The 5,386-nt window shown below is 47.5% G+C and overlaps 1 pseudogene; it reads right to left on the bottom strand.

Annotated features, from left to right (window-relative positions):
• Positions 1–2,829: 2,829 nt before the first annotated feature.
• LOC136548655 (transcription factor MYB20-like) lies at positions 2,830–3,740 on the bottom strand (annotated as a pseudogene).
• Positions 3,741–5,386: the final 1,646 nt, after the last annotated feature.

The raw sequence follows: 5,386 nt of genomic DNA, 5'->3' as shown, positions 1-5,386 counted from the left end.
TAGGGGTTGGTCGAGGCAGAACCCAGGGCCTCGATGTTGGGTGAGGCGGAGCCTGCGGCCTCTATGTTGGGTGAGGCGGAGCCCGCCCTTAGGAGTCGGGCGAGGCAGAGACACCCTCAGGGGTCGGGCGAGGCGAAGCCCGCGGCCTCAGTGTCGAGCGAGGCAGAGCCAACCCTCAGGAGTCAGGCGTGGTGGAGCCACCCTCAAGGGTCGGGTGAGGTAGAGCCAACCCTCAAGAGTCAGGCGAGGCAGAGCCCATGGCCTCAGTGTTGGGAGAGGCGGAGCCAACCCTCAGGGGTCGGGCGGGGCGGAGCCTACGGCCTCGGTGTCAGGCCAAGCGGAGCCACCCTCAAAGGTCGGGTGAGGCGGAGCCAACCCTCAGGGGTCAAGTGAGGTAGAGTCTGTGGCCTCGGTGTCGGGCGAGGCGGAGCCAACCCTCAGGGGTCAGGCGAGGAGGAGTTCGCACACCTAGGGTTCGGTTGGAGCTGTAGTCGCGCTCTTGACTGCTCGGATGAATCAATGTTAATGGTTATTAGCTCCTCCTCTTCGGGTACCCTGCTATTGGTTCCCGATAGCTATTTATCATAAAACCATCCGTTCACTTCTCTACACAGTTTGGGCCAGTGAAAATAAAAGCCATATAGCTTATTATACCATTGCCTTCAGACTTTTCCTTCAACTCCATCTATCTCCATCTTCTCCTCTCATCTCAAGCTCTTGCACTTCATTACTAACCACCTCTTCCATAGCCTTCATATTGCTCAAGCCAAGCGTGTGGACTAAACCTAATAATCATTCATCTAAATGAAACATGTTATTAGTCCACTAATATTGCCCCTCAAATGTCAAAAGGAAAAAGTCTACATAACCTCCTCAACTATTTAGAGTGGACTACTTCAACCCCCAAACTATAAAACCGGATTTTCTACCCCTGAACTTTCTAAAACCGGTCAAATAACCCCCAAGTGGTTTTGGACGGTGGTTTTGCTACAACGACGGTGGTTTTATCTTTTTCTTTTTTATTTATTTCCGCTGAATCTTTGAAAAATCATAGTAAATCACAGAAAAATCATAAAATGGAAAATCTGATTTTGTTGGACTCCACATAAGTAGGTCTATACAGTGAATATATAATATAGTATTCTTTAGTATAAAGTTTTTGTTGTAGCTTTAGATCTGTACTTTTCTGTAATTAATTGGAATAACTCATAGCTGTAGCTTCTATGGTTCAATTGTGGTGAAATTTTGATGATGGGTTAATTATTGTATGCTTGAACTATAGTAAAAATTTTATACTCATTGGATCATATATAACTTAGTTATAGATAAAGCATAGATTTAACAAGCATAAATCTAAATAAATCTATAACTAAGTTATACATGATCCAATGAGTATGAAATTTTTACTACAGATCAAGCATACAATAATTAGCCCACCATTAAACTTTCACCATAATTGGACCATAGAAGCTACAGCTATGAATTATTTTAATTAATTACAGAAAAGCATAGATCTAAAGCTACAGCAAAAACTTTGTACTAAAGCATACCATATTATATATTCACTTTGTAGATCTACTCATGTGGAATCCAACAAAATTAAATTTTCTATTTTATGATTTTTTTTCTATGATTTACTATGATTTTTTGAAGATTCAGCGAAAATAAATAAAAAAGAAAAAAGACAAAACCACCGTCGTCGTAGCAAAACCACCGTCCAAAACCGCCTGGAGAGTTATTTGACCGGTTTTGGAAAGTTCAAGGGGTAGAAAATCTGGTTTTATAGTTTGGGGGTGAAGTAGTCCATCCTGAATAGTTGAGGGGGCTATGTAGACTTTTTCCAATGTCAAAATCAATTCCAAACTTTCACTACAGCTTGAACTAAAAATAGCCAAGGTCTATGACACCGAAGCTGATACTTCCCACTCTCAGGCATGTGGGAGGAGCGAGACGTGGCCATCATTAGAGCAAGATGCCAATGTCCTAGTGTGGTGTAGGCTTGAGTGTGTGCACGCACCACCCCCTGCAGCGTACGTTATAACTTGTTGTCACGTCTAGTACTCTGGTGCATCGAGAGGAAAATGTTGTGCATGGGCACCTACCACGAGTGGAGCTAGCTAGGCTAGCCATAACATTTGGTACTCAAGGCGAGCATATGGGATGGACTGTCAACGTAGACGTTTTGGTGGGAAAGTGTCGCACGCTCAATGGTGTGGATCAGAGAGGAAAGCGGGAGCGGAGGTGGAAGAACAAAAGAGGCAAAGGAGAGGGGGAAGAAAGGAGGCAGAGTCATTTCCTAGGCCATTTTCCGTGGCCAGTACACGATAGAGGTCTACCTGCGCGTGACACGTCGGCAAAAATGACAAGAAGTTAGCATTTTTTTTTCTCTCCATTAGAAACTTATTTTACTTCGTTCCTGACAAGAACCATAACACAACTCGTAGTATAGAACGTATTTTCTAGTACCCTGAAATTTCCAATAATCATTTGAGTTATTACTAGTAGATATATAAGAGGACAAGCTTGATTGCAAGGCTACCGTTCATCACGCAGCGGAAGACGCCGGCCGGCGGCCAACCCAGCATCAGGTCTCCGAAAAAAAAACACGAGCGGTGCTAGCTCTCGGCCTCTCATGCAGGTCTCAGCTGGCTAGGCCAGCCGACTCCACACTCCGGAAGTTCCGCGCAATCGTTCTCCGCTCACCTCGTCAGTCGTCACCTCATGCAGCTCCGTTTTGTGACTTGCTTGTGGCTTGTGCCTCATCCCAAGCCCATGTTGTCCATGCTTTTGTTGGGTTTCCGACGACGGTTTTTCTTTTATCGGCTAGCATCACCATGTCTCCTGTTGATCGAACAAGGCGATCATCTGGTGATTGACAAAGGGATCCTCGAACTCCCACGGCGCCGACATCGCAATCACGTCATCCAGCAACATCGACGACTCTGCCCACTCCAGCGATTCCGGCCAATCAACATCGACGATGCTGGTGCCACCGCTCGATGCAGTAGTGGCTGCTGAGGCAGAGTAGCGCGACGAGGAGGACGAAAGAGGACTCAGGCGAATAAGCGATGTTGATGCCACCGTTGTTCCTGGCTGGCGGTTCGGCCGTGTCGTCCAGAAGGTGCACCGTGGGCAGCTCATGCGTGGAGAACGCCTCGTTTCCGAGTACATCGTCGCCTGATACGATGCCTGCCGTGGTGGCCACGCCGGTAGCTGCCCCCTCCTGTGGCTGAAGAGCTGGAGGACCGGCGGACTGATGGAAGGGCTTGTGGGTGACGGGGTCGATGCCCATCTTCCTGAGCTTCTTCTTGATGTGCGTGTTCCAGTGGTTCTTGATCTCGTTTTCCGTCCTCCCTGGCAGCTGCGACGCGATCTTGTACCACCGGTTGCCGAGCTGCGCGTGCAGGTCGATCACCGTCCTCTCCTCCTCCTCCGACAGCAGCCCACGCTTGGGATCCGGCCGCAGGTAGTTGGTCCACCGCAGCCTGCAGCTCTTCCCGCACCGCAGTAGTCCTGTTCATTATTCAAAGAGCACAAGCACACGAGTGAGCTCGGATGGTGTCTTGGCGTGCATGTAAGCTTAGACGACTGAGCCTTGGTCACGCACCGGCAAGCTTGGGCACGGCGCGCCAGCAGCACTGGCCGTTGTTGAGGAGGAAGCTGACGAGCTTGTGGTCCTCCTCCGCCGTCAACGGCCCCTTCTTCAGCCCCACCTTGTCGCGGCACGGTTGCCTCCCCATTGGTCAGTTATAAGAAACTCTCTCAGAGGCAAGCTGGTCGTAGTCGTAGGACTCGTAGCTTTGCTTGATGTGGGAAATACTATTAGCTAGCTAGGCAAAGCAACTGCTAATTAGCTTCACGGTGCAGTGGAGACTGGAGACGCCATTGGCACCTTCCTTTATAAAGGACGAGGAGGGAGAAGACAACGTCGTGGTCGGTAGCGAGCTAGCAGCAAATGGATGTGCATGGTCGTTGTCCAGGACGGATGGCCGGTCCCACTGTACGTCGTGTTGCCGTTTGGCCTGGTTGCTGCTCGTGGGTCAATTTCGCTTTCTGTGTTTGTTTTAGTCGTCTTCAAAGTTTGAAGTTTGAGCTATGGTGATGTCATTATATTTAGCATCCCAACTTGCTTAATCAATTGCTATATATCTAGCTTTTCTGGTTGAGATTAGAATTTGCATGGTAAGAACACATGATACTTCAATATGATCAAACCATACAACTATATGAACTATATATAGCTTATGCCCCTTGAGTTTTAGGTTACATTAGTATCAAAAACACTAACATTACATCCCCTGCTTCGCTTTATCCATGGCCAATCATATAATTTTGTTATGTGATGTTTTCCTACCGGAGTCTGTATATGATGTTCCAATTAAGTTGAGAACACGCGGACATGAAATGTTTTGTTCTGTTATTAGTCGGGTTCCTACCTTGCCGGTGTCGTGTGCCAAAGCACGCAAAAAGGATGTTGCACGTGAATGTAATTAGAGGATAAACTAGGCAGTAGTCCGTCGCAAAAGAGAAGGTCAGATAATTCAGAGGTCTTAGCGAGTAGCGACTCCGAACGCCGTCGGCGCCGCCCTCCCGCCTCCACAACAGCTGGTCCCCCTCCGATGACATCCCTTCCCCCTCCTGTGTCACCGGAGGTCAGAGAGAGTGGGGATCCATCGTTTTTAATAAGTTTTTTTAGATCGAGTCTTAGAGTTAGGGTCTCTCCATGCCAACTTTTTTGGTTTTGGGGATTTATTTCCTCCTCCTCTCCGTCGACGGAGAGAGGGCAACAGTGGAATCGCTTTCTCCATTGTGGCTCTGTTGAACATGAGGACGACAACTACGGCGTCAGCACCTTCACCGGTATGACGACATGGAAACTTTTATTTCCGGACAGCGACATCAAGGCGGAGATGGTGTCGCCGCCATAGAATAATTTTCTCCGGTGTTTTCTCCGTTTTATTGTGGTTAGATCTGGCCACGATGAAGGACTAGGGAGAATAAGTTTCAGATCAGTCTTTCTCATTCTTCGGTGGTAAAAAGAAGAAGAAAGACACCAGAAAGAAGTTTCTCAACTCTGCCTACATGAATGTTGAGCATCTGTTCTCAGGCCTTTTGCCGAGTGTTTGTCTGTGCGGTCGTCCATACTGCAAAATGTCGTATAGGTTTGGTTTTGAGATCTGGAGCTATTCAAAGCGTGGGTACAATTTAGATGGAAATCAATTTCTAGATATTTGTGTAATCCAGAGTGCTTGTAATGTGTTGATGTACCCGGCTATTATCTAATAATTCAGAGGTAGTAGCGCCGCAGTCTTCTAGTATAGTACTATTATATCTCTTAGGCAAGATTTTGGTAGGTTGGAACTTTGACTGATGTCATGGGAGATTT

The sequence above is a fragment of the Miscanthus floridulus genome, chromosome 4, assembly GCF_019320115.1.
Source record: "Miscanthus floridulus cultivar M001 chromosome 4, ASM1932011v1, whole genome shotgun sequence".
Classification (NCBI taxonomy): domain Eukaryota; kingdom Viridiplantae; phylum Streptophyta; class Magnoliopsida; order Poales; family Poaceae; genus Miscanthus; species Miscanthus floridulus.
Note: the sequence above shows the minus strand (reverse complement) of the source record. Positions and strands in the feature narration are given on the sequence as shown.